Genomic DNA, 11,738 nt, shown 5'->3' with positions numbered 1-11,738 from the left:
CTATATATATATATATATATTATTTAATAAGACATTGGGATCAAAATCCGATTTTGCTCATTGCTGATGCAAATAACTGGACCAAAAGTTTGGCCAAGAAATCACGTGTAGAAAACGCTAACGTGATGATAATAACATTTAATAGCATTAATAAACCCAACATTTAAAAAAATATATTAATAAAACTCTAAAAAGCACTTTGGAAGAGCGTAAATAAGAATAACCAACTTGAAACTCTATAAAAAGAGAGCTAAATTGATTCTGAATGGAAGAAGTAGATATGATATTGAAACAATATAAAGCGATTCTTCCCTCCTTTTCTCCCCTTTTTTGCTGTGTTAACAAAATAATCAACTGATTGGCAACTCATTGATGCCTTTATACATATTGTAATCTCCAAAGAAACAATAATTTGAAGCCATCTAAACTCGTCGATCTCCTCATCAGACTCCATTATGACAAGATATAAACAAAAGAGAAGAAATATTTGTTTTTGTGTCTGCAATTGAGCTCCAGTAGCTGACAGAGTCGATATCCGCGGATTGTTTTCTGCGACGAAAACGGAAGACTCATGACTGAAAACATAAGAGTCGTGACTGAAAGTTGTCGTGCAAATCCATCGTCAACAATGTCTAGCGGCGGCCATTTGCCCAACCCTTGATCTTGTTCTTGGATTTTGAAAATTGCGGCTTGTTGACAACCTTTTTGGGTAGATCATGCAGCTCCATCACTCGTATTGTTCGTTGTTTTTTCACTGCAATATATGAATGTCAAGCAGCCATCAGTTTCCAATGTATGAATGTTCGTTGTTAGCATGATAGACTGTTAGTATCGAAACCGACCATTTTCTGCTTGCTGGTACCCTTCCTGAAGCTTCCGCTTCGCGACTTCTAGCTTTGCTCGTATCAGGGCATCCTCTGAATTTTTGGTTTTCTGCTAGAGTGGAGGATGCTTTACTAGTTTGGGATCCCGGCACTAGATTATCTGAATGTATCAAAAATGGGCAAAACTTACATCTTGCATAGCTCCGGAGGACTTCCTGCGAAGTGCAGAATTGTCTTGAATCCGACCTCAAAAGAAATTTGATACATAAAGCAATGCTTACTCAATAAGTGTTCGTGCAAGATGGCGAATTTGCTTTGAGTTGTGTTTTCGCACACCACTAACTGCCCTTCCGATTGCAGTTGCCTAAGGCCAAAAATAGATAAATTCAGCATAAGCTCAAACAGCATATGGCTTTCTGATCAAGAATTCCATCCATTGCTCAAAGGAACAATTGAAAATATATGAAAACTATTTCTATTCCTCACCATAAGCACTTCAACAGAGAGTTCCATCAACTGCAGTCTCCTCAACGATTCAAACAACACGCTATCAGACTGCAAAAAAGAGCAAAGCAAATCGAGTAAAATGATAAACAACTTCATCTTGCAAAGACTGTCAATGATCACTATTCTGAAAACTTAGCAAGCAATGTATCGAACAATGTACGTGCAGTATCAAAGGCATCCAAGCAATGGAGTTTCTGAAGGAAGAAAGACAATGATACAAACCTCATCTTGGTAATTGACAAGGATCTGCTTTATCCTCGAAACCTCAGATCGGCGCTGCGCAAGAACTTCCGCCAGTAATCGAGGGATACGGGGGAGCCCGCCATGGAGAACGGCTCGGCAGCGGCGGCGACGGCGCCGGTGATCAAAGCACACGGGGAGGAATCACGATAGACGTACGTAATCAGGAGACAAATGAGCAAAGATCGAATTTTGATCGAGGATTTTAACCCTGAAAACAAAACAAAAATAAATAAAAACTCAGATTGTAAGCAATGCTCTCTCGATCGGAGCGATTTCTACAACAAATTCCACCAATTTCATTCCAAGAATAGAAAAAAAATGTAAATCATTTTGACGATAATTGACGCCTTAAAATTTGTAAAAATTCTAGCCCCAAAACAAGACGCCGTCACTTCTACGTTCACACAAAAATCCAAAAGAACTTATTTTTTTCCCGTAACCGCCCAAAATCAAGTGATCGACAGCAAATAAATACAAGAAATTGTTAGAACAGATGCCTTTTGGTTTAATTTTCTTCCTCCCTTCAACTGCAATAATGATTCCCTATTCTCTCCTCCAAATAGGAGCAAAGCAAGGGGAGATATGAAGAGGAGGACCTGACCTTGCTTTTCTTCTCCTCTTGAAAATATACGGATTCAATAATAAAAAACGAGTTTTTGATCGATCGAAATACGCAAAGCGGTTACTACTACTCGTAACGACGCCGATCGTGATCGTGATCGTCGATTTCGATCGGACTCGTCTATGAATTTTGTGACGATTAATTGTTTCTATGCTCGCGCGCGGGGCCTCCGTCTCGATGCGGAGTTGTACGAGGGAGGAGGCGGCGACGAGGGGATCCGACGGTGGCGGAGATCTTCGAGGGTTTTCTCGCCATCGGAACCTTTGGAGTCGGGTCATGGCCGATCGAGGAGGAGGACGGAGCGTCGATCGAGGAAGCGCAGAAGGAGTCGGTCGGCGACGAGGAGCTCGTCGTCGTGCGGGCGACGCTGGAGACGATCGCGGAGGAGGAGGAGGAGGCGACGACAGCGAAAGAGTAAAATGCCGCGTTTTTGTATTTCCCTCTCTATTTTTCACGGATCTATTTTCTTAGAGAATCTCATCTCATTTTTCAGAGAATAAAATTAAAAAACACAAAATCAATAATAATTTTTTAAAAAAAATTAATCAAACCAAACGTCCCTTAAATGTTGAGCGAAAAACTATTTATACTTCGAGATTTATTTGATAGATAAATCAATGAAAAAACAGTATGCCTTTAAGATTAATTCAGTTCAAGACTCATATATCTAGATTATTAAAAATAAAATAAAAAATAAAAAGATTCTTATTTTTTTTGTTAACAAAGTAATTTATTGATGCCTTTATCTATATTGTAATTATTGAAAAATGTGAATAGAGAAGTAGTGGATGGAAGATGACTCCCACTCTATTGTGAATGAGACATTATTTGTACACTGGGAGTTGGGTGACATAAGACTGATTTAAAATAAATCACAACTGCGAAAGTTTTGAATGTGCATACGTAGCTTGTAGGAGTGAGTGAGAATCCAAGATTCGAATTATACTAATCTCGTATGACTCTTGTGCAAGTATTACCTGCACGCGCTGAATGAGTCTTGGTCTACCCAAGTAGAATCAACCAATTTTTATTAGGGCATGCAAATCCTATAGAAAATCTAGGACCATAAATGAGTCTAGTTGAACCAAGTGTTATGGTATTCAAATTTATTTGATAAGGTAACTAAGTCAAACTAAGTCGAGCTTAAAATAAACTAAGTTATTAAATTGATTATTCAAACTTAGTTTGATTTCTTTTTTAAAAACTTGAGTTTAATTTGAACTTGGTTCATTTAAATGTTATCGAGCTCTTAAATCAAACTTGTTTGATTATTTGAAATTTTTATATTTTAAACTTGTTGATTGTTTATTAACTTTGATAATACAAAGTTATTTATTTATTTTGAAAGTTTCTTTTTTTATTAGCATGGTTATAAGAGTTTATTTATAAATATGATTTAAGAATATTATTCACAAATATTATTCACGAATATTCTTCATGAATGTTAACGAACTGAACACATATGTGTTCAATATTGTTAGTTTAGTACAATAAATTATTTAAACTTATTCATTTAATTAATTTTATATGTATTAAACAAATATAAATAATTTTTTTATTAAATTGAATATCAAACTTGTTCACAAATATTCGATTTATTTTCCACCTTAAGAAAATCCCATGAACATTTCAAATATGTACATTGATAATTGTTTATTGCTAATTAACCACAAACAAAAGGGATCAAATTTCGGCCCATTAACCTCTAGATTTATTTGGATAGCTGGTAGAAAATTTTCATAGGATTAAATCGATCCCTTTCCGAGTTAATCGGTTCTAATAACTAAATATCTAAATTAATATAAATAAATAAATAAATAAATAATCAACCAGCTATAGAAAGTCAGCTGAAAAGGTTCCTGTACAGCCGAGCGCCGCACTGGAAACTACCTGACAAACGAGGAGGATGATTCGTTGCAGTAGGAACAGCCAATCCATTAAACACAGTTAAACTGACGCAGTATCACCTACTCCTTGGTTGCTACAATGTATGAACAATAGTATTAGTATAAGATTCGTATAAGCTTATGATGCACGTATCATTATTTTATTTTAAACCTCCACTTTTACAGCGAAGAAGGGCTATCAATGGAGGTATTTATATCATACAGTAAACTTACATACATCAAAAGCAAATTCAAATCATTAAGCTAAACCTCCATCATATTTCATCATCCCAAAACTCTTCAAGACTTTTATAGGGTCCATTCTCTGAGATAAAGAGCATAGCTTGACTTCTTCTGCGCTGAGGAATCCTACTGATGGTCTCCCTCTCTTCTTCATTCAACTCCCAGTCCAGTATGTCCAAATTCTCCACCAATCTTTTCTCATTGAAGCTTTTCACTATCACACAGTCTCCTTGCTCATAAACCCACCTCAAACATATCTATCATACAAACATGAGTCATACCGCAAGTTTTAAGATGAGTGGTATCAATCTTTAAATATTTGATCATCTATTGCAATACTCATTAAGTTTACATAGTCACCTATGACTAGGGCTGTCATGAGCATTAGTCTCATTTACCTGAGCAAGAGTCTTTCCTTTAACTTTGGCTATTTGCTGCAGAATCTCACACTCCATAACCCAATTGGCTATTCCTCTCCCTCCCAACGGTGAGTAAGCACAAAGTTGAATGCCTTTTGCTATGCAAAACTCCCTCAACTTCTTTTGTTGGAAAAGAGGGTTCACCTCCACCTTATACAATAATTATTAAAAAAAATAGTTGAATCTAACATAGTAAAGTGAACTCCGCCTGTGATAAGTTTACCTTATCATTGCCGGTCCCAAGCCCGGATAAAGGAGGAGGGTTGCGTTAGGTTGCCAGCCAGCGTAAAACTAAGGCAAACACTTATGAATGGATCCAATATACAATTGTGTTAATGCTAGGATGTTCCCCGGAAGGAACGCGTTGCAGGGTCCGACTGTAACGTCTCGGCAAGGACCGCTACATCTCCATGAGAACTTGGGTGTAGTGTTAAATGAGCAAAAGTTCTCACACCATAGGTTGGGTAAGAATAAAGATTATAGAAAAATTAATAGTCTAAGAGTTGGAACATGGAATATAGGAACCCTTACTGGTAAAACAATGGAGATAGTAGATACGATGATTAGGAGAAGAATTAATATTTTGTGTGTACAAGAGACAAAATGGGTAGGCGAAAAGGCAAAGTTGATAGAGAACTCGGGTTTCAAGTTATGGTACACAGGAAAGAGTAAAACAAGAAATGGAGTTGGTGTTATTGTAGATAGTTCGTTAAAGGATGAAGTTGTAGGAGTAAATAGAAAGGGGGATCGAATGATAGCTCTCAAAATAGTAGTGGAGAAAGACATTATGAATGTAATTAGTGTATATGCACCTCAAGCAGGATTAGATGAAAATACCAAATCAAGGTTTGTATTTTCCTTTTGATCTAGGTTGGTATGTTTATGAAGTTCAAAGTCATAGAAAAATTCATCCAATTTTATTAAGGATAGGTCTTTAGATACTTTGTAAGCATCTACCATGAATGCCCATAGAGTTATTCTTGGGAAGACTTTTAGCTATACCTAATTAAGTCACGATTATTGACTTGTTCGTCGATTGCATGAATGTCGTTCAGGATTTCCTTGAATGGGCTAGGCAATTGACTTACGAATTCGTTATCCTTTATTTGGATTTTTTGAAGCTGACTCAGTAATAAATCCTTCTTAGCGGTCTGTGAGTTGATTGAGCTTTCGTGGAATTCAATGAGCTTTTCCCACAACTCTTTAGCACTGCTAAAGGGTCTAACTTTACTCAGTTGTTCCTGAATTAAACCACATTGAAGTGTGGTTGTGGCTCGAGCATTTGCTTGAGCTTTCTTTTTAGTGTCACTTGTCTAGTGACTAAAGTAAGAAGACTCGCCATTTGGATTTCTAGGTAGTTCAAATCCTACATTGATTATCATCTAGTTATCTATCTCATTCATGAGATAGTATTCCATCTTTTCTTTCCAATAGGCAAAGTTATTACCATTAAATCGGGGAGAACAAGTTGCGTTGTAACCTTCTTACAAGGTCATTGAGCTTAGGGTTAAAAAAAATTGGTTTAGGTTGAGTTAGAGTTAAGTTTTTAAGTTGATTTGATCTTGACTCAAAACACAAAATTCATCCTAAGTTAGATTCAGGTTTTGCTTTGGGTTAGTTAAATAAAATGTTCCTAACTTAGCTTATAGGTCGTGGCGAGGCACAGTAGCCTTCTTGGATATCGAAACAATGACTACTTTATAAAACAAAGCCAAAATAAGAACCTTAAACTTGACTGGCTTTAATACAATCCCTTGGTCTAACTTGGTTTAGAACGAAGTGGGGTAACTTCGGCTAGTTCCAGTTGACTAGATGTACCAGGTAGGGTATTCCTTACTCTTCCTAGACATGCACCTAATCGAGCTTTTCTAGCATACTATCAGCTCAACCAACTCTGATACCAATTTGTAGGATCGAACTCGACGCTAAAGGGGGGTGAATAGTGTTACGAATTTTATAAGCTTAATAATTCTAAGTAAATAGAAATTAATACTAACAGAGTAATGTAGCGGAATGAAGATAAACACTCAATTACTTAACACTTTATCAAAAATATAACTTATGCACTTGTTCTAAATTAACAAATCAAGCATGTAATAAATTGATAACAATAGTATTATCAATATTTTGGCCTAACTTAACAAATTAAGCATACAAGGATTTTATCAAGCAACACAAATTGTAACGACATAAAGCATAAAAAAAATATGATTCTTATTTCGATAAACTCCTTTTCTAGAAAGATTCTAGAGGTGAAAAAATCTTAAAAAGAATCTAAAAATTATAAGCTCAAAATATATGACTAACAATGTATGACAACAAATATGAGATGCAAATTTACGTTAGTTGTTGTCGTTTTGGAAGTTGAAGCTCGGAGTCTCAGCATGTCGTTGCAACAGATCGAAGAGTACGGATGGTGCAACAAGCATGTCGAGGAAGAGCATGGCAAGCCCCAGTCGACTAGATGCTCTTCGATCGCCTGGACGCTGCTGACGTGGATATGACGTTTATCCAATAAATAACATCGTCCGCGGTCTCCAATCGACTGGACACCTTCCGGTCGCTTGGAGCTTGATCAAACCTGATCTTTACTGTCTTACTTGGATTGTTGGATCTCATTATCCTCGGTCGCCTAGAAGTAATCTTGGTCGCTCAAACTTTGCGGTCGCTCACCCCTTCTTCGGTCGCTTGGTAAGCCTCGACTCCGTCAATCGAGGGTTATCACCATGCAGTCGTTCGGACTCCCTCCGATCGCCTAGAACCATCGAGTTTAACTTCCTTGTATTGGTTACACGTAATGAGTAGAATATAATGTATAGATTTACTCATACGTACTTTTACTAGATGTTCAACTCTCAGCTGACCCATCTAGTATGATTTGCCAAGTTCAACTCTCAACCGAATCCACTTGGACTTATTTGCCAAGACTTTAGCTCTCAGCTGACTCTGTTTGGACTTGTCTATCAAGATTTCAGCTCCCGCTGACTCTGCTTGGACTTGTCAACCTAGTTCCCAACTAAAAATTTTCTGCTTGGTTCCCAACCAAGACTTAGTTACTATCCTGATTTCCAACTAGGACTTGGTGCTTACCTAGCTTCACTAGAACTTAACCACTTGCCTATTTCCCAACTAGGGTTTCGCACTTTATCAAGTAACCTGCTTCACTTGACACAAAAATATTAAATCTCAACGAAACCTAACTTTATACTTAGTCATACATCAAAATTTTGGATTCACCATGGTGCTTCCAGCACCAACAATGTCATCCCCAATGATATTGCTCATAAGAAAAAGTCGAGATTGCAATAATTCTCCTAATCTCTTACAACTTTCATGCCAATAGGTCTTAAACAGTGTTGATGCTCCTCGCCCTCAAGTCCACCTCGTATTAAGCCTTCGATCCATTGGATGCACTAGAGTCTCTGAGCTTCCTTCATATGCCATCCAATCCTCCTTTGATAGTTGACAGCGTCATAGAGTACAATATTAACAATCACTAAAGTTAAACATTATTTTACCATTGACAGTAAACAATTTATGCGAAATGCAGGTCTTACTAACCTATAAACAAATTTTCATAGACACTAAATGGTAAGAATGGAAGTGTACCCAACTTCAATAACATATATATTTTTTTCTTGCCAAACTAATTTAGTTAGGAGCTTGAGGGCAATGAATGCCTTAAATCTCACAACCATTAAAAGATTGTTTAAAAGAATCTCTAGTGAGTTTTGAAGACAGTCAAATTAAAGAGAATGACACTAACTCACGAAGAGTCTTAAAAATGCAAAATGTCTCATCAACACGGTCAGATTTGCCACAAAGAGATGAATCCACAAATATTACCAAATCATGAAAAAAAAAAAAGAGTATATTGTTGTGGGGTTCAGTGATTGAGATAATTGATGGATCTATCCATGTATCATAAAGTATTAATTATATGTTGTTGAGAAATACAGTATACCCTTTGCTTTTTTGAATTACAGAAATCTTAAGGAGGATTTTGTTTGTGCAAAGATCATTTACAAAATAACTAATTGCTCATTGCGTGCATTGGACAGGCTCCCGAAGTGGTGAAAGAAGTGAATGAGTGGGTTCACAAGGGAACCAATGGTTTAATCAAAGACCTGATTCCTGATGGTTCAGTGAATAGCTCGACCAAACTTATTATTGCTAATGCTCTATACTTTAAAGGAACATGGGCTGACAAGTTTGATAGTTCCCAAACCAAAGAAGGAACATTTCATCTCTTAGATAGGAACACAGTCAAAGTTCCATTCATGAGTACCAAGAAAGATCAATTCATTTCTGAATTCAGAGGCTTTAAAGTACTCAAGCTGTACTACAACCAGAAGCCTGGTCAGAGACGCTTTTACATGCTAATATTTCTTCCTGATGAGAAAAATGGCCTCAATGAACTGGTGCAGAGGATGTCATCTGATCCCGGATTCATTGGACGACACACTCCTCATGCTAGCGTTAAAGTAGGAAACTTCATCATTCCGAAGTTCAAAATTGGACATGGATTTGAGGCATCCAAGATCTTGATAGACATGGGGATGAGAGCCCCCTTTGATATGGCACAAGCAGATTTCACAGAGATGATATTGAGTTCTTTGGGAGATAAGTTTTATATTTCAAGCGTGCACCACAAGGCTAGTATTGAGGTTGACGAAGAAGGTACCATTGCAGCTGCAGCTACTGCATTTGGATATGGCTCGTGTTCGTCCTCGTCCTCCTGTGGATTTTGTAGCTGACCATCCTTTTATGTTTGCAATTGTTGAGGAGGATAGTGAAGCATTGTTGTTCGTGGGGCATCTAGTTAATCCCTTGCTGGAGTAGATAGATGTCTCTTTCTATATTTTCATAGCATCCGTGCTTCACCTCTAAATAAGCTACTGGATAGAGATAGCATCAACAATGCATTTGAATGCAGATACCTTTCATATTGTAGGATGGTTGTGATTGTTATTAAGTCATTTATAGTTTACCTCCGGAGCATAGTTGAATTAGTTACGACGGAATATTTCTAGAAGAGGACAAGGATTCAAATCTCGACGAAGCCAAGATAATATTCTCCTTCATCGATCGTGGTCAATTACAGTTTCTCGATTTACCTTCTCATAGATGATTGTAGGACTGATCGTGTGAGATTGTTGAGGTGGTGGATTTTATCTTTTTTAGAAGATGATTATGATTGTAAAGGAGGGGTGAATAATAATTATTAAAATTAATTTAAACAGATTTAATAAGGAAATAAAAAATAAAATTATAAATAAGAAACGTAATAATTAAATGATATATGTATTTAATGTGATTCGAGATTTTTATTCACGGAGGTACATCATCCCTTATAAATCATCAATATCTTTTCTTCTATTACGTGGATCACTCCTTGTAAATCATTAATATTTATTTTTAGAGGTGAAAGAATTTTTTTTACAGCATAGAATTTGACATAATTATGATAATTATCAAATAAAATACAAATAATAAAATAATTTGGTAGACTACAGTAAACTAATGGAGAAGATAGATGGCTCTTTTTATGTTTTTGTAACATGCGTGCATGCTTCACCTCTAATTAAGCTACTGAATAGCATCAACGATGTTTGTGGTTGTTGAGGTGGTGAATAGCGATTATCAAAATTAATTTAAATAGAATTAATAAATGCAGTGAAAAATAAAAAGTGATAACTAAATTACTTTAGTAAAAAATGGAATCCACCTGTGAGGAGGTCAATCAGAAAACAGAAGCTTCCTACTATGAGAGCTTTGTCGAGATTCGACTCTTGCCCACTTCAATAAATCTGCACCGTACTAACCAACTCAACTATGTTCTGAAGGTAAATAATAACTAAATTACAAGTGTATTTAATGTGATTCGAAATTCTTAGATTTCTATTCTATGGCATATCGATCCGGTGGATCGCTCCCTATAAATCAATAATTTTTTTTTTATTACTTTTTGGAACTTCTTAAGAGGTAGATCAACCTTTTTTACAAAATAGTATTTGACACAATAATAATTATCAAATGGAGTATAAATAATCAAATAATTAGACAAACTATAGTTAAATAAATAACAATAACTAAAGTATATCCAGGTGTGGTGTAGTTACACTGACAAATGAGAGCTTTTTTGAAGAACGACGAGCTTCTTATCACTTCTGAGTTGATTCTCGAGTTACTTTTGAGTGAAATGAGAATTCACCATTGAGTTATATTTATACTATTATTATGGTTGATCAGGAGGCTTTTCGATTGCCCGTGGCTCAACTTTTATCTGAAGATCAGTCTTCATTGATTATCTTATGTCTAGTCGATCGAATCTACTTTCAGTCGCCTATAGGGCTCACGTGCCGCTTCTTCCATCCAGATAAGCTCCACTTTATGTGTTGATTGTGTTTTTGGTCACTTGGATCACTTCTCATTACTCGAAGTCAAATTCTACTCCTGTCACATTGGAACTTGATGATGTTTGATCTTATTAGAATGTCTAGTTGCTCAGACCTACTTCTGGTCGCTCAAGTCGCTCGGATCCACTTATGGTCACCTAGAATCCAAATTTTGCTTGCAATAAAAAGTTAGTCTGAGAAATAAAAAAAATCCATTTAATAGCTTAGTTGACCATTAGTCAACTATCTATTAAACATTGATTTTTGAAACTCTTATTAGTTTCTTAGTCAAGTTAGCATTCAGTTGTAAGACTACTCATATCCCGATATAAGATGCTCTCTCACAACCTTTTTTTGCTAGAAGGTCCTTTCATGGACTCACCTTCTCTAGTTACCCAAGACTCTATACATTACCCTGTTGGCTCATCTAGACTTTCTTTTGTAGATGTCTAATTGGTCCCATCTAGACGTCCTCTTATAGATGTCTGGTCAGTCAACTCATTTAGACTACCTCTGCCAAATGTTTTATCCATGATCCATTATTTGGACTTTCTTTTTTTGGTATCTTATCTCCCTGACTCCTGACTTTACATGCT

The 11,738-nt window shown here is 36.4% G+C and overlaps 1 long non-coding RNA gene and 1 pseudogene across 2 annotated transcripts; one reads left to right on the top strand and one right to left on the bottom strand.

The window, feature by feature from the left end:
* The window catches only part of LOC141842655 (serpin-Z1C-like), a 23,771-nt pseudogene extending 14,049 nt beyond the window's left edge, over positions 1 to 9,722 (top strand).
* On the bottom strand, positions 293 to 4,788 carry LOC141842656 (uncharacterized). 2 transcript variants are annotated; one of them, XR_012602951.1, is made up of 3 exons: positions 4,724 to 4,788; positions 843 to 984; positions 293 to 754 (listed from the first exon to the last, which is right to left on the bottom strand). It is a non-coding gene; the product is annotated as an uncharacterized LOC141842656 (long non-coding RNA). The 2 variants fall into 2 exon arrangements; XR_012602952.1 differs by lacking the exon at positions 4,724 to 4,788 and adding an exon at positions 1,015 to 1,080 and having other exon boundaries at positions 843 to 933.
* Positions 9,723 to 11,738: the final 2,016 nt, after the last annotated feature.

Source organism: Curcuma longa, chromosome 12 (genome assembly GCF_044706935.1).
Source record: "Curcuma longa cultivar G26 ecotype Majalengka, Jawa Barat chromosome 12, ITB_CL_G26_1.1, whole genome shotgun sequence".
NCBI classification, from domain to species: Eukaryota; Viridiplantae; Streptophyta; class Magnoliopsida; order Zingiberales; family Zingiberaceae; genus Curcuma; species Curcuma longa.
The sequence above is the reverse complement of the archived record's forward strand: the minus strand, read 5'-3'. Positions and strand labels throughout refer to the sequence as shown.